At 33.8% G+C, this 24,262-nt stretch overlaps 1 protein-coding gene and 1 pseudogene across 2 annotated transcripts in view; both read left to right on the forward strand.

Moving 5' to 3' along the window:
• SAMSN1 (SAM domain, SH3 domain and nuclear localization signals 1) overlaps positions 1-24,262 on the forward strand; it is a 341,315-nt gene that overhangs the window by 100,191 nt on the left and 216,862 nt on the right. The window lies entirely within an intron of this gene.
• On the forward strand, positions 2,451-4,821 carry LOC306638063 (annotated as a pseudogene). The gene has a single exon. The product of its transcript is annotated as an uncharacterized misc_RNA (transcript).

Raw genomic sequence — 24,262 nt, forward strand, 5'->3', positions numbered from 1 at the left:
GAACATTCCTTAACATTGTAAAGGCAATCTATGCTAAGCCCATGGCCAATATCATTCTAAATGGTGAAAAACTGAAAGCATTCCCTCTAAAAACTGGAACAAGGCAGGGATGCCTTCTTTCACCACTTCTATTCAACATTGTCTTCAAAACTCTAGCCTGAGCAATTAGACAGAACAAGGAAATTAAAGGGATACGAATAGGAAAAGAAGAACTCAAGCTATCCCTACTTGTTGATGACATGATTATATATTTAGAGGAACCTGGAAATTCCACCAGAAAACTTTTTGAACTCATAAGTGAATTCAGTAAAGTAGTGGGATATAAGATCAATGCACATAAATCTAATGCATTTTTATACATAAGTGATGAATCTTTGGAAAGAATAATCGGGAAGAGTACCCCATTCACAGTAGCATCGAAAAAAATAAAATACTTGGGAATCAATCTAACAAAAGAGGTGAAAGTCCCCTACAATGAGAACTACAGAACACTAAAGAAAAAAATTAAAGAAAACCTTAGAAGATAGAAAGATCTCCCATGTTCTTGGATAGGCAGAATTAATATTGTCATAATGGCCACACTACCAAGAATGCTATACAGATTCAATGCAATTCCAATTAAAATCCCAATGATGTACTTCACAGAAATAGAGCAAGTAATCATGAAATTCATGTGGAAGAATAAGAAACCCAGAATAACTAAAGCAGTCCTTGGCAGAAAGAGTGAAGCAGGGGGTATCACAATATCAGACCTTCAACTCTGAAAAAGCAATAGTAACAAAAACAGCATGGTATTGGTACCAAAATAGACAGGTAGATCAATGGTACAGAATAGAGGACATGGACACAAACCCAAATAAATACAATTTTATCATACTAGACAAAGGTGCCAAAAAAATGCAATGGAGAAAAGATAGCCTCTTCAACAAATGGTGCTGGGAAGACTGGAACTCCATATGCAACAGAATGAAACTAAACCCCTATCTCTCACCCTGCCCAAACTCAACTGAAAAATGGGTCAAGGATCTTGGAATCAGACCAGAGACCCTGCATCTTATAGAAGAAAAAGCAGGTCCAAGTCTTCAACATGTTGGCATAGGATCAGACTTCCTTAACAGGACTCACATAGCACAGCTATCCCACTCCTTGGCCTCTACCCAAAGGACTTAAAATCAGCATACTACAGTGATGTAGCCACATCAATGTTCATAGCTGCTCAATTCACAATAGCCAGATTGTGGAACCAACCTAGATGCCCTTTAATTGATGATTGGATAAAGAAACTGTGATATATATATATACACACACACACACAATGGATATATTATAATTACACAATGGATATATTATAATATATAATTGTGTGTATATATATATATACACACAATGGAATATTACTCAGTCATTGGATAAAGAAACTGTGATATATATATATATATATATTATATACACACACACAATGGATATATTATAATTACACAATGGATATATTATAATATATAATTGTGTACACAATGGAATATTACTCAGTCATAAAGAATAATAAAATTATGGCATTTGCAGGCAAATGGATGAAATTGGAGAATCTCATGCTAAGTGAGATAAGCCAATCTCAAAAAACCAAAGGATGAATGATCTCGCTGGTAAGCGGATGATGACACATAATGGTGGGTGGGAGGTAGGCAAGAATGGAGGAAGGAGGGACTGTATAGAGGGAAAAGAGGGGTGGGAAGGGTGGGAGGGGAAGGAAAAAAATAACAGAATGAATCAAAAACTCTTACCCTAGTTTACCACAAATGGTATGCCTCTACTTCATGTACAAACAGAGAAACAAAGATGTATCCCATTTGTTTACAATAAAAAAAAATTTAAGGAATAATATAAAGAAATGATGAAGAAAATGGAAATAGATTGGAAATAAATTTTATGTGAGAGTTGTAGCAGTAATGTCTAAGAATCTAGCACTAAAGTTAATGCAATTTTAATATGTACAAGTGATTAAAGATGTCACATATTTTGCATTAACCAAGAAAATTAAATACACATATGCAATTTTCAACTCTTCCTTGCTGTATATGCATATAGCTTTAGGTAAAATTGGAAGAAAAGAGAAAGAATAGTGTGTGTGTGGGGGGGGACTATCCACACTTTAATACTCTGTGTTTCTGCTTATTTTAATACTAACTTTCAAAATTAAGTTAAAAAAAAAAGTCAAGGTCCTAAAAGGGAAACCAAGAAATCATTTAGCCATTTTGTATCAAAGTTACAAAGATACAGTTTCCTTTTAAATTGATTGCCTAGGGAGGGTACATTCAAGAAAAGCACAATAGGTCAAATATCTTCTTTACAAACAGATTTGGGCTCTTTGGAAACTTGTCAAAATGAACATTGTTGTATATCACATTATCAGTTGGAAAAAATCTAGCATTAAAAAGTAGCCTCTTTCGAAGATGGCGACTCCCATGCACTGGCTTATAGCGCGGAGACAAGCTGAAGCAAATAAGCAACATGTAAGATGTCAGAAATGCTTGGAATTTGGACATTGGACTTATGAATGCACAGGAAAATGAAAATACCTCCATAGGCCTTCAAGAACAGCAGAACTAAAGAAAGCTTTAAAAGAAAAAGAAAACAGATTATTATTACAACAAAGCATTGGAGAGACTAATGTAGAAAAAAAGACCAAGAAAAAAAGGTCAAAGAGTGTAACTAGTTCCAGTAGCAGTGACAGTTCAGCCAGTGATTCATCCTCAGAGAGTGAAGAAACATCTACCTCATCTTCTCCAGAGGACAGTGACACTGACGAGAGCTCCTCTAGTTCTTCATCTTCAGCCTCCTCCACTGATTCAGACTCAGACTCCAGCTCTTCCAGTAGCAGCAGCACCAGCACAGATAGCAGCTCTGAAGATGAGCCACCAAAGAAGAAGAAAAAAAAATAGAATGGCTCTATCCATGTTGGATTGATGGACTGAAAATATCATTGTGATTCTCAGAAGAGAACATAGACAATGTTAAAGCCAAATAGATTAAGTGGTCAAAATTTCTAGAGTTCAAAAGCTTCTGCCGGGTGCAGTGGCATACACCTGGAATCCAAGTGGCTCCAGAGGCTGAGGCAGGAGGATTGTGGATTCAAAGTCAGCCTCAGCAACTTAGCGAGGCCCTCAACAATCTAGGGAGCTCCTGTCTCAAAATAAAAAATAAACAGAGATGGGGATGTGACTCAGTGATTAAACACTCCTGAGTTAAATCCCTGGTCCCAAAAATAAAAGTTTCTAAGTGTTTTACATTCTAAGAGCATAAAGGTTATTATCATATATACATATGACTTTTATTTTAGAGATGAATCTTGTTTTTCTTTTTTAATCTTTAAAATATATCTGTAGAACTTAATCAAAGCTGCAATCTAGTAAATATGTTTTTGTGATGAAACTTATTTTTTCTTCCTGTAAAATAAATGCCATACTTTGTTATATGTTAATGGTACATGTCAGACAAGTTTTCAGGATAAGGCTTGGAATATCTGGCAATGAATTTCTAATGCTTTTGACTGTGTTACTATGTAAAATTTAATACATTGATACTATAACCTTAGGAGTTTTCCTACTGTTAATAAATGTGCTCTATTTTTATGTTTATGTTCAGAAAGTTTTTTTGACTTTTTGTCCTGATAAGTCGAAGGGACCTATAAATATATTTATAGCTTTTAAATTCTGCAAGTGTCAAGTTGTTGTGTTTTTTCATTTCCTTCTGCTTCTTTGAGTTCTTAGATTTATCCTTTTCTGAGGAAAATCATTCTAGAAGAACCTAAAAAGTGACAAAAAAAAACTGAAACTAAGGAGTCTAATTTTCGTTCCTTTTAAAAAAATTCAGAGTATAGAAAAGAAAGCAACCAGCTAAAAGGCTGGCTTAAGTAAAAGTGCTATAAATATCTTTGTGTAGTAAAACTGCTATAAAAGGTACAATTCACAGTGGGGGAAAGTAAAAGGAAGAGTGGTAATTTTTCCAAAAATCAGGACAGCATTGATTGTCTTTTATTAAAAAGATTTTCTTAAGCTTTCGTATTTCATAAAGATTGCCTTTTGTGGGCTGCGGTTGTAGCTCAGTGGTAGCACATGTAAAGCACTGGGTTTGATCCTCAATACCACATAAAAATAAATAAAATAAAGATACTGTGTCCATCTACAACTAAAAAAAAAAAAAAAAAAAAAAAAAAAAGATTGCCTTTTGCAAGCTGGGGTTGTGATTCAGTGGCTTGCCTAACATGTGGGACACTAGGTTCGATTCTCAGCACCGCACCACATAATAAATAAAAAATATACATTGGCAACTAAAAATATATTTAAACAAAAAGATTGCCTTTTGCCATTTTTGAATTTATGGTATGACAGTTTATATGGTATCTGGTTTATGTGACATTTGACTGCATAACTGAATGATGAGGATTAGTGGTGTGTTTACATAGCATATACACAGTTAACATGAAAGGTTAAAAAGGAAATACTGTACAATGTTCCTCAAAAGTAAAATACTCATTGTGGAGAGATTGGTTTAACATCACATTCTGTGATGGCTTTTATACTTTTTGGAAAGAGGTATCATTTATAGAAAAATCTTGATTTGGGTTAAATATAGGTTTTCAAAACTATGTTGTTTTTTTAAAAATATTTTTATGAGAAAGTGGTAGAAAGCTGCTTTTGAAGAAAATGGGCTTCTCTTTACATGTTGAAATGTATGTATGTTTTGAGTTTAGAAAGTTTGTAATTACCTGTAAATTTTACAGAACCATCTGCTTTCAATTGTAAATAAACTTTTAAAAATATTTCAGAAGACTTCCTAGAGAATGTATCACTTCACAGGTAGATTTAATAAATCACTCTTCCAACACCTTAACAATGTTTGTTGTCTTTGCAAGGGCAATGTTAGCAGCTAAAGAAAGTGGAAGAGAAAGAAATGTATACCTGGGATGCATTCCTTGCAATTAAATAAAACTCAGAACTTGTGCTAAAAAAAAAAAAAAAAAAAAGTAGCCTCTTTCAAGTGAAATTTCAGATAAAACCAAATGATTTAAATAACATAGTAGGAGAGAGATGCCCTGAACGTACTTGGAATTTGTGTCTTCAAATGTTTTCATTCATTTTTCAATGTATTTTAAAGTTATTACTTATTAATCACCTATTACCTTATATAGCTATATTACTTCTTTTATATGGACTTTACTTCATTATTTGAAATATTTGAGGTGGGGAACACTAATTGGAAAGTAGATTTAAGTGTGATTACTGAATAAAGTACTTGCTAACTCACCAAATATGGCCCACCTGGTAATAAAAACTGTACACATATACTTTAGTCAGAGTAATTGCTTAGATAAGCAGAGATCAGAGAAAAGAGCCCATGTGAATTTATTTGTGGCCCAGAAATCCCATAGTAAGATCAAATAAGCATTTTTTCTATGGAATATCTCTTAAGATATGAGATAACTTTATCATACATGGAATTATGGTTTTTAGTAAGAATTTCAAGTTTTTAAATTTTTTTTTTTCTAGAACACAAGAAAGAAGGTAGCAGAAACTTTTCAGATCTTGGAACTAGCAAAAGTACCTTTGGTTTACAAAATGTGTTCTTTACCAAATGAGTTCACACTCGTGGTAGCAATAACCCTGTTAAGTAGGCATTGAGAAAGCTAAGCCAGAGAGTTTAATTGTATAAAGCAGCAGGGAATTATTTGGCAGTTTGTAAATTGTTTTCTAGATCAATGTTTTTCAGGTGTATTGTGCACATCACCTGGGTGTCTTGTCATGTGGCAAATTATGGTTGGGAGAGCCTGGGGTGGAACTGAGAGTCTGCATTGCTACCATCCCTGGTGGTGCTCATGCCACTTTGAGGGTTGGCTTTGGAAAAGTTCTAGGATTTATAGTTGACTGCCTCCCAGGACTGGGGACTGAGGCGGGAGAGGCCCAGAGACAGGACTGCTAAAGCTCTGTCCCCTTTTCAACCATAATAACTTCACTTTGATTGGACCATATATTAAAATTACACATGGGTTTTTTTTTTTTTGAAGATCTTTTTAAAATTCTTACTAAACTTTTGTTTTCTCTTAGCCATTGTTTTCAAAGAATTGGGGGAACAACTCTGTTATATTCCCATCATGTCTCAAGCAGTATTTATCCTCAATCTCACTAGGGGTGTTTGCTCTTCTCTGTGTGAGTGAAATTGAAGACATGATTTCCAGGGCAACTAGCAATACTATAATTTCTATATCATTTGTAAGGTAAACTGCTAGAAAGTGGCAGCATAGGTTGGACCTAAATTCAACAGGTCCAGGTCACTTGTCACTCACTATACTACATATTTATTCAAATATTTCTAGAGGTCAGGAAAAAAATGGGCCCTTTTTTTTCATAATAAGTGATGAAGCAATCATTGGTTTTGCTGTAGAAGTGCAATAATTCATGTTGAAAAATAGAGTGTGTTGAGAAAGGAAAGAAATGCCCACCTCGCCCTATTTATAGGCAGTTCTTGGGGATCTTGGGAAAGGCAGGATCAATGAATTGTAAAATTTACTAGTGGATGGGATCTGGAAGATTTTCTAATTTGAGTGTATTATTGTAGTCACAGAAGTTAAGTAACTAGTCCCAAGTTCACTCAGTTAGTGGCCAAATTGGGACTAAGCCTTGGGTCCCCCGATTATTCTTCTACAAATACTTCTGTGACTTTTTTATTCCTATGACAAACCCCAATGGCATTAGTACTGAAACCACAGTGGTGGGTTGATCATACATTTGTTTCCTCCTCCAGCCCTGCATTCAACTCTCCTGCCAGGCCTATCAATTGATGCAAATAAAAATAGATGATGATAAAAATAGAAGCGCGGCAGATAGTGGGACAAAGAGAGGCCAGAGAATACACACTGGGAACTGAATGTCAATCAGATTTCACAAGCCCTGTTTATCTTTGCTGCAGAAATTGTCATCATCATGCATACTTCAGATTCTTTGGTGCTCTTAGGGCACTCTAGAATTCATCATTGACTTACTGGGTGAAAGGGTAGAATTTTAGGATAGGGTGATGTGAAGCCTTCAAAAAAAATGAGGGATGGCCTTGAAGTAGTTTTTATGAATACAGTAAAAAGTGATATTCTGAAACAAAAAATTATTAGCATACTTTTAATTTAGTAGAGTATCCAATATTCATTGAGAACTAAGTACATAGTATGCATTATTCTAAGCGCTCTTTATATATCTGTTATTTTTCAAGTCTCAAATGCATCCAGATCTGTCAGCACATTGCCAAGGTAATAGTTAATAAAGAATGGAAAAAGATAGTTCACCAATCAGCTTCTGTCATTACCAAATAGATTTTTCAGTGAACCAACAGCGTTTGATGTAATGTACCAAAGCATGTAGTTTCTTAACTTAAGGTTAAGAGGTTACCTATGATCTGCCTGAGACTGGGATTCAGCAATGAACATAGATTATCTGCACATGACAGATGATCCTGTCTTCATGGCAATACCATTCTAATGGATAGATATCCATGATGACCTTATTGAAGTGAGTCATATATTTTTTGAGTCCTCTTCTATTTCCATCTGCTCTTTGAAAATAAGATGACCTACTTTTTCAAAGAAAATTTCCCTGAAGTCTCCTGAAATATTATCAGTAAGACTTGTTTGGAATTTAAACATTTTTACTTTTGGATTGTCATCTATCTCTTTTTATAAGGCTTTCTCCATAGTTGCACTTTAAAGTTGCTAAGGGCAGGGCACCACATACCTTGTTTTATCAAATTTTATTTTGTACACTTTTACATAAACAAGAAAAGTATGGAGATAAAGTGAAAACCACCACCCAGCTTAACAAATAGAACATTATCTGTACGTTTGAAGTCCCCGTCCAGTCTCTTCTCTGACCACATTCCACCTTTTCCCTGACTCCAGAGTGAGCTACTGGTGTTTATGCATTGTGCTTCCAGAGCACCATTACATGTACCCCTAGGCAGCATATAATGTTATTTGTGTGTTTAAAGTTTATGTAACTACATCACAGTGTCCTTTATTCACTTGACTTTTTTCCCAACATTTATGATCATGAGATTCTTCCATATTGATAAGCATAGCGATAGTTTATTCTTTGTCTCTGCCACACATTGTTTCATTTTTGAAAGTGACTCAATTTATTTATTTCTTCTTCTGTTTGTGGAGATTTAGGATTATTCGTTGGTTTCTTTTTCTAATTTTCTATTCTTCTCAGTCTTTGCATCCTTTTTGTCTTGTGGGTAAAAAAGCAAATACACCATAGGATTTTTATTCCAATTATAAATTATCATCCTGTATGTTCTTGCATATTACCTTCTTCTTGTATGGAGACCAATTCTTCTTATTTAGTTAACTGTATGATTCTGTTTCAGCACGCACTCATAGTGAACTGCTTTAATACCAGGCTCAGGCACTTTCCTGTACAGTTTCTAATACTTAGATTTTAAGCTAAGATCACAAAGGAGAAAGGGCTAGAGATACAATTTTCGTGGTCATTACAGGAAATGAAGCTCTGGATAAAATTGGATAAGGAACTTGGTGGTGCCTAACCTGAAGTGAAACACTGCTATTGAATGTCCTTTCTAAGCACATAAACATTGCTTAGTTTATGTGTTTCAGCATCAACTTGTGGACATGAATTAACTCATGTGTCATTTATAAATGAATCACAGTGTTCGCTGCCAATGTTCTGTAAGGAATCTTTCCAGAATTGCTTTAAAAGGTAGCTATCAGCTCATGGCTAATATCATTCAATGATCTAGAAGACAGGCTTGTTGCCACCCCACTGTGTATTAGATGGGTGTATGTTGGGCTTCGCTGGCACGGCTTGATGTAACCTACTGCACAAGTCACCTAATTGGCTTAAGTATGTTAGGCTCCTTCAACGTAGAGTACAAATCTTATAGAAAATATTAAAGTGCCAAGAAAAAAATAGCTTCACCAATAACTGCTCTCCCTCTTCCTCTACATTTCCAAGTTGTGCTGCAAATCCAACAGATAAATGTAGAAATTCAGATTCCTGTAGGATTTTTGTTGTTCTTTGGCATTTATCTCAGCAAATGAGGGGATGATGTCATATCACAAGAGAGGTGTGATGATAAGTGTGAGGACAAGACATCCCTTAGCAAGGAAGATTAATGAGCTGTTCTAAAATGCAACTATTATACATGTTGTTTACTCAAAAGAAGAATGAAGAGTGAACAAATGGAGCTGTCAGACAAAGTGCTGAGGACACACAAAATACTGAAATAAACAGCTGATGATGCATGAAGCATTGAAAGACACGTTGATACCTCTGTGGGCTCCACTACTCATTTATTTCCACATTATTGTTCCCCTTCTGGATGTGGTATGGCCTTTGTTCAGATTGGGTTTTCAGAGTGACAGTGAGTCAGAGAGTTGTGCAATTTTCTACCAACTATAAATTAATAGAGATACATTTAATCTGAAAAAGATAAGTCAAAACAATTATTACAGTTTATAAGGAACCATCCTTAACTGCAAATTAATTGGATCAGTCAGAATGATCATGGAAGGGACAGGCTACCTACTCAGAGACCTGTTGTTTTTTTTCTGTCCACACAAGATAAATAATTTTTCAGAATTCTTTTCAGTTGAGTTAGGCCCATGCACCTGTTCACACAAAATACTGTCAATAAAAGTGCTGAAAGTCAACTCCAGCTTAGTGCCTAAAATCTCCCATGAGATCCCTTGTCTGTTTGCTCTGTGTGTCCGGAAGTGAAAGACTCCAAAATGGCAGAACCGGAGAATGAAAGAATTCATATCTGAGTCCTTGTTTGAAGGAGAAATACCCAAGAAAGTCATCCAATACTCAAGAACTTTCTACGAGCAAGAAATAACACTTTATTTTGTTTAAAACTGAGGTCTGGGTATTTGTTAGAGCAGTGAGCATTTCTATCTTAGTATACTCATCCAATGAAGTTCAAACTCATACTTTTGCCTGAGGCTGATTTATTAGTCCTTAAATTCCTTTTGTTAATAATTTTAATTGTATCTTCCCACAGTTGAGTGGAATCAAATCCTATGTAAAACACTTTTTTTGGAGGAATCAGAGATGCATTTCATTTGGGAAAGAGGACCCCACTACTCTCCTGGGTGTTTTGATTTCTGTTTTTCAGAAAACTTCCTCATAATTCAGACCACATTTTTGTAAATATGTCTGAAGTTTCCAGATCATTTTAGCTTTCATAATATAGTATATTGTTAAAAATGAATGATAGTTTTAAAAACATTTTCTTATTGATAGAGGAAAATGTCATGCAATGCTTTAAAATGAACCAAAAAGATTATGTCTAAGCACATCTTCTGGTCAATTATTTATTTGACTCTGCAAATTTTCAGTGCCTTTGTTATTTTAGAGCTATCGTATAACTCTTTCAGTTTAGAAAACTAATAACAGGGCAAATAACTCTTATCCATGAATGTATGAATGACTTTTGCCTTTGTAAATACATTTGATCTCCCTGTCTGCATCCCTTCCTCCAAGAGAATAAGGCAGTTTTATATTCATTGTAAATTTATTTAAATACTATTTTTTTTACACATGTAGTTCTTAGATTAATCTTTAGAACCACTTGTAACATCATAAGGGTTCCCTCATATTTGATGGATGAAGTAAAATCTTTGAGTTGTTCATTTTATATTTAATGAGAGTCATGGTTATAGCATCTTAAGAAATCATGTTTTAGCAGTTTAGAAGGTCCCAACGAAATTCATGAAGGACTTCCCTGACATAGTCTGGCAATTTGCATTGCGGAGGAGTATACCTCAAGGCAGCCTAGGCCCAGGCATCTGTCCTTTTGACTCCTGGGGTCAATTGCAGGTGGCAACAGAACTAGGAATTTATGAGATCTCTGTTTCTGTTGTTCTTTTTTCTGTTGAATTGATTTTTGGTTTTGTTTTTTTTTTGGTTTGTGCATGGCCAATGGGTTATGAATCATTGGTGGCAGACATGATTGGGAATTTGGCTTTGTGGTTTATTAGTCATCTTCGTAGATGGGAGATAGAGATAAATTCTCTGTCCGGTAAGAAACAAGAGAGGATATGGTTTGTTATTCTTTTTGTTTGTTGAGTTGTCTATTTTTGTGCTTAAATTACTTGAGAATTTTGTGCTTACTGAGAACAGCTTCTCAGTATCTGAACTGATGAGATTGTTAAATTTCTCCATTTATTTGACCAGTGACTAAAGTTTTAAGTTCAAACTAAATAATCTGAGTCTAATGATTAAAGTCTTTGCATTAGTTTAAAATGTCATGTTATCTTTACAATAAATTTAGTAAATTAGATTATAAAGTGTCCACGACTAAAGAAGCTCTGTTCTGATTAGATTAAAAACACATTAAAAATGGATATTACTAAAATTCCTAGAAAAATAGTAAAAATAAACTTTTAATATTTTAAATATGCTTGACATAAAAAATTGTAAGTTGATGTGAGAATGATTTAAAAATTCAACTTTACACAATAAAGGCAAATCTTTGGTGAATGAGACTAGGCTGATAATTTTTGTTTAGTAAAAATATTAATGTCTTCTTTGATTTATCAAAGCTAAGTAAGATATAAGCATGTATTTTATTCTATTGAAGTTTGTTTTTCCTAAATTTCTCCTAGTTTTTGGATCAAAAAAGATAATGTAGCTATTACATAATGTTTAAGGTTATATAAAAATGTTACTTTATGTTCATTAGAATTAATTATTCTAACAAGTTTTTATTTTAACAATAATTGTTATATTATTATAAAACAATTATAATGTACCAGCTTAAAAGAAAAATTACAAGCTTTTGGACTGAGTGGATTAGATTAAATTGGTAAAATTGTGAGGATAATCACTGGATATCTGGAAAATTTCTAAGAAATATGGAATATTAAAATAGGATTATTAAACAACTTTCAAGTTTATATACATTTTTTTCTTATTTTTGTATGCTATAGAGAGGCTATCTCTTTGGCCTTTAGTGAATGTATTCATTTTGCCCACTTAAGAAAATATAAAATATATTTGTGCAGATGTATAAAGATTAATTATTCTAACATGTGAGTCCCTTAGCTTTGTTCATATGCTAAAATAGTTATTATACATGACACACAGTTGGAATTGAGTCACTCTTCCACCCCAGTATTCTCTATGATAGGTTATTTGTTTAATGTTATAATTAACATGACTGTTTGAAACTACACTGGGAGCAATGGTGACAAAAAATTGCAACTGTGTATGCATTAGTTTAAAAGGAAAACAAAAAAAAATATAGGAAATTTTGTTTTAGTTTTAAAGGTCAGAAAGTACTTTTCAAGCAGCAATTCTCCAGCATTTGGAACTTATTGAGGTTCTCAAAGTATTTTGCTTTGTGAACTATAAATATTAATATTTACCATAGTAGAAATAAAAACAAATTAAAAAATATTTATAGAACCACTAAATATACCAGTGATAATGCATTATATGCTAACATAATATATTGGTATTATTATAAATTCATTTTCTTACCTTATCAACCTCTTGACATCTGTTCTAAAATAAAACGCCAATCTGTTCCACAATATGAAAGAACATAAATAAGCTTGAAATTTGAAACATGTATTTTTTTTTTTTTTTTTGCCATGGGTTACAATATTTGAGTCTAAAAAGAAACTGTAAAATGCATTGACAATTTAGCAAAGTTTACTCGGTGTTGATGAGTTTAATTCCTTAGATTACTGATTGTTTTTGGTTTTGTCTGCAATATGAAAAGCTATTCTTTAGCTTCTGCGAAATACAAGAGATAGCAAAGTTTCCTCATTATACCAGCATAATTTTCTGTGCTTTTTGTTAACTTAATTTCATCATTATATAAGACAAAAGATGAAAGAACAAAGTTTTTCACCTATAAAAGAACTAGGATTTCCACAATCATGCTAATTTCTATTTTATTTTAAATTGTTTTATTTTTACTTTTCTTAAGTAGGTAACTCATTATTTCTGAGACTTGAATTTATCTCAATTGTGGCTCCAAATTTTCTATAAAAACACCATAAATTTTAGCCTTCCTGCATTCAGCTCCTAAATGTAGAAAAAAATAAAACTTCAGGGTATCTATCACACCTAAACTATAGTTGAGATTTCCCAGAGGACCCCTAGCAAATGGCAAAGATTTGTTCTTTTGCTTTTAAAATGAGGAACTAGAAATAATGAACTTTATTTGATTTGCTATTATTATAAAAGTTGCCTTGGGAAAGTTGTCAGATTAGAAGAAATGCTCAGTTTTCCCTACATTAAGTTTGTAAAACTGAATGTTATCAATATAAATATTTCAGGAGCTGTATGCTTTATGTGAAGCTCTAGGAGATTTGTCAATGCCTTGCTTTCCATAATAACCTCTGGTGAGTTAAACTCAGGAGATTTTCAGAGCCTCAAGCAATACTACTAACAGAATTCTTAAGACATGTTTGTCAGGATTTTTTATATTTATCAAAACTCTATTGTATTTCACGTGATGATGTTAACCAACAACTGTTAAAATTTTAGTTATTATTTCAAATGTTTACCAGTGTACAACCTTACTTTTTTCATTTGAATCTCTCTCAAGAGACAGCTGTCCATGGGTTTCTCACACACTCAGTAGAAGAATGTCAAAATTTTGAGGTCTTGATTGCTTTTTTACCAGGACCAATTCTCAAGATTGTATTTGCATATGTTGCTTTGAGGGATGAAGTAAAATTTCCCTCTGAGGCAAAGATTAGAATTGCTTGCTGCTTAATATAGAAGTCATAAATTTCTCTAAACTCAGTGTTCTTCAGACTGTGATGTAAGCCCTATACACCGTATCCATTTGGGGGTGCTCTGTCACCGCTGAAGGACTCAGGGACAAGGGACACAAGTGCATCTTTTCATGTTCTTGTTGCTTGTTGGGATGTGGGTAATGAAGTCATCTGACTTTGATTCCAGAGTCTCATGTCTTTTGCCAGTACCAGCAAACAGTAAGAGCGTATCTTGGTGTTCATAGTATAAAACAAAATCCTATACCCAATAAAAGCTAGCACCTTTTAGAGCAATTGTTCCTGACTGGGGATGCACCCTGGACTTACAAAGAGAGGTTTGCACAAGCTTAGGCTCTACTCCACACTCATTCTATCTTTCTATATGGTATACTCTATACATCATGTCTCAAGGTTATTATTTAATATGTATTCAGTTTTTTGCACTTTAAAACTCTTCATCCTATATATATATATTATAATATATATTATATTATATATATTTTTTATTTTATTTATTTATTTATTGGTAGTACTGGGGAATGAACCACCCAGGAGTGCTTACCACATCCCCAGTCTTCTTTTAAAATTAAAATTTTTTTTATTTTTATTTTTTTATTTTTTAGAGACAGGGTCTCACTAAGTGGCTTAGGGCCTGGATAAGTTGTTAAGGCTGGCTTTAAATTCGAAATCCTCTTGCCTCAGTCTTCTGATTAGTCTTCATCCAATTTTATAAATCAGATAAAACATTCAAAGATTTTTCTGAAAACAGACATGCTTATTACATGCAGGGGACTTTTGGGGGAAGGGTATTATTATCTTTGTTGTTCACATCACAGAAACCATGATATGCTCTTGTCAATTGCATTGTACATATCAGAAACATCAGGGAAAAGAGGGGTGGGAGGGGTGGGGGGAAGGGAAAAAATAACAGAATGAATCAAACAACATTACTCTATGTAAATTTATGATTACACAAATGGTATGCCTTTACGCCATGTACAAACAGAGAAACAACATGTATCCCATTTGTTTACAATAAAATAAAAAAAAAAAAGAAAGAAAAAAGAAACATCAAATTTTCACATTTGAAAATTGTTACTAATAAATTAACTACAGCCATTGATTTTCTTCAGTCTTCAGATGGGCTTTGCTTTGCTTTCATGGAATCTGCTTGCTGACTGCCCTGACAGTAGCTGCAGAGGAGGGTGTCTTGCTGAGCCTTCTACAAAGTAGAAGAGTTTCAGAACCTGAAGTAAAAGGACTGTGTTCCAGGCTGTTGACATGTCAAAGCCAAAGTGACCTGTGTAGAGCAGGGGTTAGTGACTATGCTCTTCTTCCCAAAAATAGCCATAAAAATAGCACTGCCTGTTTTTGAAAAAACTGTTTTATGGAAATACTTAATGTGCCTACTTGTTTATAATACTGTCTCCGGCTATTTTTTTTTTTTTTTTTCCTACAGTGGTAGGGTTGATTAGTTCTGACAGAGGGATTCTGGATTGCAAATCCTAAAATATTTACTATCTGGGTTTTAGAGAAAAAGTTTGCTCTTAAATTATACTAGTGAAAGGGTCTGGGTTTCCATGAATGTTTATAGTAGAAAAGCAGATGGTTCCATGAAACTGGTTAACAAAGAGTCAGCAGAGCTAGAATTAATTAAATAGATCTAAATGAACTGATGAGAAAATTTTTATTGCAGGAATTTGTTTAGAATATTGTCTATTTTTTTTTTTTTCTATTTCCTGGATATGTTGGGAAGTCCTTCGTCCTTCTTTTCTTAAGCTTTTAACCCACAGCAGCTTAATAAACTCCTCTTTTATAAACTGATCTGAAACATTTTAAAATGACCTGATTTTCCATAAGTTCCTAGTCAAGACTTTTAGTAAACAACTTTGCTTTTCATGATAATATAGTTACATAGCTTTGTGCAGAGGTTGAAGAAGAATCTGTCTTCTGTTTTATCAGATTATAATTGGGTAACTCAATTACGTAATTAAGACTTTGCCTAAAATATCATTTAAAAAAATACAAATAGAATCAAGTATGACAAGTCCCTTCTAAGGAATTAACTTCTTTTAGAGGATCAGCAAAATTGGCTTATAGGGTTCCGATGTTACAGGTGGTAAAAAGATCATTTCATTGTAGAGTAGGAGCTTTAAAAATTTTGAGAGACCCCTTAGAAGAGAAGAATTCACTCAAATTTATAAGGTACTACAGATAAAATTAGAGGTACATATTTTCTTTGGCTTGATTTTCTAGGTGTAGGAGAATAAGTAAGAGATATTTCTAAAGATCCCTCAGAGATTTCTGGTGGAAACTTCCAGACAGAAGTCAAGTTTGAGGTCTCAGTGGTTGTTCTAGATTCTCAAAGCAGTTAGTCAACACTCACTCTGCACCAACAATTAGGCAAAAAAATAGTGAGCAGGTCCAACCTTTTGGTGATCAATAATATCCTTTTGAGATAATTATCATATTTAAGAAGAGAGAGTTTGGAGATTGTCTTAATTTCCAATTTTGCTATAGAAAACTACCACTGACATAGTGATTTAAAAAATACAAATTTATTACCTGCAGTTCTGAGGTCACAGGTCAGATATGGATCCTATTAGGCTAAAATCAACATGTCAGCAGGCCTGTGCTCCTGGGGAAGCTTCAGAGGAGAATTGATTATTTTCCTCTTCCAGCTTCTAAAGGCCACTTGCCCTGCTTGGTTCATGACCCACTTCTTCCATTTCAAAGCCAGCAATCACTAGAGTTCTGTCTTCTCTTCCGCCCTCACCTCCTCTTCTTCTATTCTGACTTTCTTGCACTTTCTTTTGATATAAGGATTGTTGTGATTACCCCGATAATCCAGGATAATCTCCCACCCTCAGGGTCCTCAATTTAATCACAATTGCACCATCTCTTTTGCTATGCAAGTTAACATAGTCACAGGATCCGGAAATTAGGACACAGACATTTGGGGGGTTGTTATACTGCTTAGCACAGAAACTTTATGGGAAAAATGGAGAGAGGCTTAGGGCTGAAAGGTTTATTGGCCATCTTCAATTAAAACTAGATGCTATCTAAGCACATTCTTTCAGGTCCTCTGAGTCCATGGTCTTTCTGCAGCTGTTGCCTTTATGCTTTTCCACAAAACTCTGTACATTGCAATTAACTGATATTAAGCTGAAGGTTCTTGACTGCAGACATGTAAATGCATTTTTGTCCAATGAATATTCAACTGCTTTTCAGTCACCACTTCACTCTGTAGAGTAAGGTAGTTTTATAAATTGTAAGCATTACTTACTACTTATAAAGGTTTTGTTCTTTGAAGTCTCATTTGAACTAACAGTAACATAGGTTTCCTCATTAATAAATTAAAATCATCTTTGGCTCATATTCATGTAATAGTCCTACAGAAGTCAAAAGTTTCTTAAAGTTTATCCTATAATAGTGAAAACTTTCAATTATAATCAAAAATAGATATAGCATAAGCATAGTGTAATGAAGTTTTATCAGCTCCCAAAACCTACACTTCTTTCCACTTCTTCCTATTATTTGGAAACAAAAAAAAAAAAAAAAAAACCCACATTATTTCCCCCCACAAATATTTATTATGACTCTTTAGTGATAAGGACTAACTTAACATAACCACAAAATTAACTTCACACCTAAAATTGATAATTCCTCAAAATAATCCACTATTAAAATGTAAAAAAAGAAAATGTTTCATAAATGTCATATTTTTGTTGTAATTTGAAAGATCAGAACAGAAAGTCCATATGTTGAGGTGTTTAATATATTTTAAGTGTTTTCCAAGAACTTTATTGATGTATATTCTATGTGCATTAATTATGTGTTTAAAGTGTAAATACAACTTGATAAATTTAATTGTCTTTTAAACCATATGTTCTCCTTTCATACATTTTCGTTTTTGCAATTTATTTCTTCAAAAAATTAGGTTGTTTGCCTGATTTTTCAAGATTGTCAATTTGGCTTATTTCTGCTCTGTGGTGTAATTTAACATTTTACTTGGTCTTCTACGTGTTCTGTAAATTGATATTTGATGGTCAGTGCCTAGTTCAATTTGTTCAGTGTTGTTTATAAAATTGTGAATTTCTAATTTATTATTCATTTCTTATTTATTAGCTTAAGTTTAACTATCAAAAGAAATGTTCACTTATCTTTTATTTGATTTCCCAGTGGTATAGTTCAAGTTGGCAAGATAGACAATTGCTTAATTCCTTCTCCTTATTTACTAGAATCCAAAATGATGAATTATTTTCCTGAAGTTCATAATGGTGACTCAGGAGATGTTTTCTCTCTCTTTCCCTCAGTCTATGTGTGTGTATTTTATAATCATTATTAACTCATGTGACAACACATTTTCTGTTTGAATCTATTGAAATAATTATTATTAATGAAGGTTAAATAACAATTTTTTCTCAATAAAGTCTTTAAAGTCTGGCTTCTGAGATTTTTTTATATGACTAGTAACATGTAACCAACTTGCTTGCTTTACAGTATAAGTGCTTGGCAGACCTTATATTTTTTTCTGCTCCAGGTCTGAATCAGTCTGAAGGAAATGGTATTTGGTCATTTTATCTAGTCAGTTTCAATGGTTAGAACTATTTTGTCTCAAATACATTGTACATTATATACCTTATATACATTATACATTATATGAGACAAAATAAATAAACAATTTGTAGAGTAAATTCTAATTCAAATTTGAACTACAAATTAATATTTAACGTGTTCCATCTTACCTATTTATATTCATTCTCTCACACAATTAATTCCAGTTCTTAGTATCACTGAAGATGCTAAAATTTAAATATCACCTAGTCACTCTTTTTAAAAAAAAAAATTTTTTTAGATGTAGATGGACACAATACCTTTATATTGTTTCTTTATTTTTATGTGGTGCTGAGGTTTGAACCCAGTGCCTCACATGCTAGGCAAGCGCTCAACCACTGAACTACAATTCCATCCCCCACCTAGTCCTCTTTTTGCTTTATTCCTCATCACCCAGGAAGCAATCTAAATGGAACAATCTCATACTGATAGCAACACTATGCTTACAGAAATAGGCTATGTATTGTTCTTAAGAAAACTATTTTAGATCTTAGAATACATACTACCAGAAACATACAAATAACTGTACTGTAAAACTTAGGAAACTTTCTATTTGTATAGCTGTTCTATCAGCAGATTATTCACTTCTGCCAAATTCCTAGGAGCTTTTTTGGATGACAAATGCAAGGTTGACAGCTGTTAGTTTGAAGGAATCAGGTACTCTGACATTTTGTGGCTTCTTCCATAAACAACAAATGACAACCTACATATGGATTTTTTTTTTTAACTTTATAGAGGAATAAACTTCTATTTTGTTTAAGCTTTTTATATTTTTTGTTAGTAAGTTACATACAGTAAAAACTAACAGTATTTGATATTAGATAAATAAATGAAATGGGATAAATATTAAAAATGATAAAACAGAAATCATTGACTAAGAAAAATATAAATTGAGAAATTATTAAGAGACAGTTTGTATATAAGATGGAGTTTGAGATGTGTGTCGTTTTCCAGTTCCTAATGTGTTTAAATTAGAAACTGAAAACAGAATTACTTGGAAAAAAAGGCTTTGAAATGCTCAGAAATAATTTTTTAGATTTTCCTAGTTGCTTTTCATATTGATTTTAATGTTTAGTTTTGGTATATGATTTTAATTATTTCTATTTAAATAATATTCTATAATTCTAATTAATCTTCAGTTTAAATTTAAATTGAGTGAAAATAAATTCCCATTACAAATGAATATCCCTGTATAAAATATTATAAAATAATAAGGGTCCATATGCTTATTTTTATATCAATTTAAAGAATATAAATAATCATTTATTCTCAACAGTTTAATATACTTCCACCATATGGAACTTAGTGACATCAAAATTCTTTTTCACTCTCACTGTAATAAGTTTTGAGAGTCTTTAAACCCCGAAATGGCATTACAGATAACAGTAATATCAATCAGTACTTAACATGATAGTGCCTAATCTATTTGTTAGAGTTGCATACAAAAAGAATGGAGAAACTTCGGATTACATAGAGGGAAATGAGAGGGAGTGGGGTATGAAAAATGGTGGAATGAAACACACATCATTGCCCTATGTACATGTATGATTACACAAATGGTCTGAATCTACATCATGCACAATTGTAGAAACAAAATGATGTACCCCATTTGTGTACAATGAATCAAAATGCAGTCCATAAAAAATGAATAAATAAATTTTAAAAAATACAAAAAGAATGATAAAAAAGAATTCATAAGCTGCCTGAATATTGACTAAAAAAGTATTAAACATTTAGTAAGATTAAATAATAGTCTTTTTAATTATTTGTTTAAAAAATGAAAATCTTTATATGCTAATGAATATCATTCAAATATTAGAACACTGGAGCCACAAAATCAAGTCAGCTGCTCTGGTATGGCTGCCCTCTTATTTTTACTCCCATCTCACCTACTTAATTTTTCATTCTTCAGGTTTCCCATTCCCTACGTCACCCTCTTGGAACACTTGTTCAACTGAATTTTAGCTGCTGCAGACAGCTCTCCCTCACACTGGAACTCCACCTTGTTCACTTCTGTTCCTCTGCGCCTTCTACAGGCTCTGCTGATCCTTGTTGCTCAATAATAATCATTGGAAAATAATCAGTCAAGGCTTTTGAGCATTTCTGACAAGTAGTAAGCCCTCTGGGGACAGGTATACCATTCCTAGTACTTAATGTCTCATGAGAGGCACTCTAGGGATAATCTGGAATGAGGAAGAAATACAAAGGAAGTCATACACAACATCTTTAGAGGGTGCTAAAGCCCCAAGTCTTGTTTATTAATGACGTCGGCCAGAAAAAAAAAAAAAAATTGTTCTTTGTTTCAGTTTAATTTATCAAACATTTTTGAGTGCTATGGGTTTCCTTAGAATTGCACAGATAACCAGGACTATTTTTTCTCTTGAGGCATTTAGGCACTGGTGTGGTAGCTCTGATAGGCTACCAATAACAAGACTGTCCACTACAGACAAAGCATTTAATTTCTTAGGCCAAAATAATTTGAAGGGTATTACAGTGCCCAAGACATGCATGTGAAGGCCATGCCTCTACTATTGCAGAACAACCTGGGTCATTTACAACCTGCCCTAGGACTCTCTCCTCCTTAGGAATCCACTGAAATTTGGGACAGTTCCTCATCCCAAAATATCTAGGGTTATAGAAACTCAAGGAACTCTTCAGATGTAATGTCCTGTTTCTCTTTATGAATAGGTTCAAGATTGGTCAGACTTAATTAATGTGGAAATCTTTCTCCTCTTGTTCCTTTAAGATAAGTTATAGATCATGTGATGGTCAGTTGGTCCACTTGAATTAATGGTCATGTACATGTGGCCACATGCACCCAGTCATATACATTTGGGCACTGCCAGAAGTGCCTATGGAATGGCCTTTTCCTGGCCATAGCTTCCAGTTGCACATGGCTGTAATAGCATCACTGGAATAATGGTACAAGGATTGCTGGGTGAAGTTTTCCATAAAGCAACTGCACTTTTATTTTTCCTGCAATGACCCAAGCCTTCCAGTTGCATTTAGTTCAGGGGTATGATTTTTTTAGTGACCAAAACCTAAATTCATCACTAATAAAACAAATATCACCTGGACCCCAAACTGAGTCAGAAGCTATAATTCTCCTGAGTAAGATACTACTCGTTGGGAAATGTATTTTTACTGCAAGAAACTTTACAACGTAATTTTTATTTTTTAAATGTTATATTGGGAACTAAGTTGGGGACATTCTTAATAGGAATTGTTTGGCTAACTGCCATGTTTTGCTGAAAATTCATATCTTAAGAGTAGCTCTTATATTCTTATATTAGCTTATATTCTGTAAGAAAAACAGAAGCTCAGCTTTTGTAGGGTACCTGCTGGAAGATAGAAGGGTCCCAATTCTTTTACATCCTTTACTATCAGCAAGTGAAAATATATCCTGGAGAGATGAAGAGAGAAAGGAAAAGAGAATAGGGAGAGGTTAATGCATAATGTTACCTTGTGTGAGAAACAGGATATTTTGCTTCCCAGCATAGAAAGAACCAACACAGATGTTTCTAAATAATGGCTGATTCCACCAGGAATGTGTTCCTTTAACAGCAAGAGCCATATTTTTGTGTTATACTGGCTCACCACACATTTAAAATTGGCATACATTGGAGTGCTTCAAATTTATATCTTCATTTAGGCCATTCATTTAGTAGGTCAAATCATCATTATATTTCATGGGTATGGTGGATTTTAATTCATTTAACATTTTAATCTTTCATCAGTTTTTCATTTCAGGGGATTTCACAGCATATACGGGATTTGTATAAATTTGTGTGCAGTAAATTTATTCTTTTAACAGTTTTATTCTTTCATCAGAAATTCATTTAAATGGGTTCCACTATATATCACTCCCAATTCCAGTGCAGCTTTAGGTCAGGCTGTAATTGATGCAAAAGCAATGAGGTATTAAAAGAGATAGGAAATATCTGAAATTGGAAAGAGTTCAAGAAGTTGGCCATTGTAAGGGCATTACACTACTCAGATAAGGTGGAGAGGGGAGAAAAATACAGCATTTTGATACAAAGCCCTGCATGCGTTATAATTTTAATTCTCAAAAAAGTCAAAAAGATCTATTTCATCCAAGCTTGTGATTTAAAAAAAATTAACTGCTTCAGTGTACCCATATGGCTATGGGAATGTACAAGCTTGTCTTTACCATCCCTTTGAATTAATGGTACAGCTTTGCCCAGTGAATATTCTCTCTTGCCCCCTTCCCCAGCAACATTCATTAAATGACATCCCAGCAATAAACAATATAATGAATACAGTAGCTATAGAAAAAAAAACAGGGAACAGCCACATTCTATCATATTTTTATATAGAAGTAGATGAAAAATCACTGGGAGTACACAATAGCCACAGGACACCATAGTATAAGAGATGCCTCTAAAACAGTAGAGGTGTTGATGCTTGCTTTGTGTGCATGAGAAAAGCAAAGCATAACCTTGAGAAAGTCCTCTTTGCTCTCTAGGGCTTTGCAAAAGATGTTACTACTTTTATGGTAAGTACTGTTGTAGATGAGTGAAACAAATGTACCTGATCAGCGATGGAAAGGTACCTGAAAAAAATGGCAGGTGAAAGTTAACAATTGTTTGAATTTGTTAAGGTCTCTTTCAAGAAGACAAAGGTTCAAGAAGAAAAGGAAAGAAAAAGAAAGAAGAACATAAAGGAAGGGAAGAAGAGAAAAAAGGAAGGAGGGAAGGAGGGATTTACCTTGGGATATTGTCATCATTGCATTTAATATACTTCTATATGAGTCTGACAGCTACTTACAGTCTTCCCCTGAATTTTTGGCACTGTGGAATGCCTCCTATGCCAAGTGTCTAATAAATGTTTGTTGAATTGAATTGAATTGTACCCAATTGAATGAAGTAAATTAATAAGGCTGGGAAAGATGATCCAAGTCCATCACCCTTCTCCATTCCAAACCTCAGCAAGCATGATATAAAAATGAAGTCAAGTTACTTGCCATTCTATTCAAAGGGCATGTCCCTTTATGTATCTTGCTGGGGAGAGGATGTGACTGGGAGGGAAACGACTGCTTTCTGACTAAACATCCAAATTAGTACTTCTAATGAGATAATGATGGGATATAAAGCTAGTTAGAAGGTTATATATGGGTCATACTTATTTCCACTTTAATGTCATATTGTGCTCTCCATGTCTTCTCTTATTAAATTAGAAAAAGCCCAGATGAGAGCCATCTATAGCTTCAGATTATGGAGGTTCTTATAAGAGGGTTTGAAAGTAGGTTGGGAGCAACACTGGATTTCACTGCATGTTCAGAATAGCTCTGGTTGGTTCTAGTTCTCATAGGACATCCTAAAACTGACTGAAATGTACAAGGTCTAGTACATTTCCATCTGTTAGGGAAAAAAAAAAGGAAAAGGAAAGAAAGAAACTCATTTTTCTACAGTGGCTTAGGGGAGAGATGGAGAAGGCAAGGGATAAGAAGGTTGGTGGCTCCCCAAAAAGGTTTTGGGGGCTTCCTGCACTCATGTGGACTACAAGCTGTCAAGTCTGGCTAACGAATTTTCAGGTCTATTTGGGTGAGTCTTCTGGTCCTCTAAAGGGCCCTCGGTGTCCTAGGAAGTTTATTATAGAGTAATAAGAGTATCTTAGGGAAGGCTAATTTTATTTGGATCTAATTTATCAACCTAGCTGTCAAACCACAATTGGGAAGGTGAATTTCACCATGTGGAGAATTTTGTAGTCTTTCAAATGATAATTGCTTGAATTTTTTATGCAGGCATTTATTGATGGAGGCTGACAGATTGAAAAGAACAGAACCACAGCCACACCATGGAATCCAGGATAAAAATGATCTTTCTGCTT

This window comes from Sciurus vulgaris (assembly GCF_902686455.1).
Source record: "Sciurus vulgaris genome assembly, chromosome: 10".
Classification (NCBI taxonomy): Eukaryota; Metazoa; Chordata; class Mammalia; order Rodentia; family Sciuridae; genus Sciurus; species Sciurus vulgaris.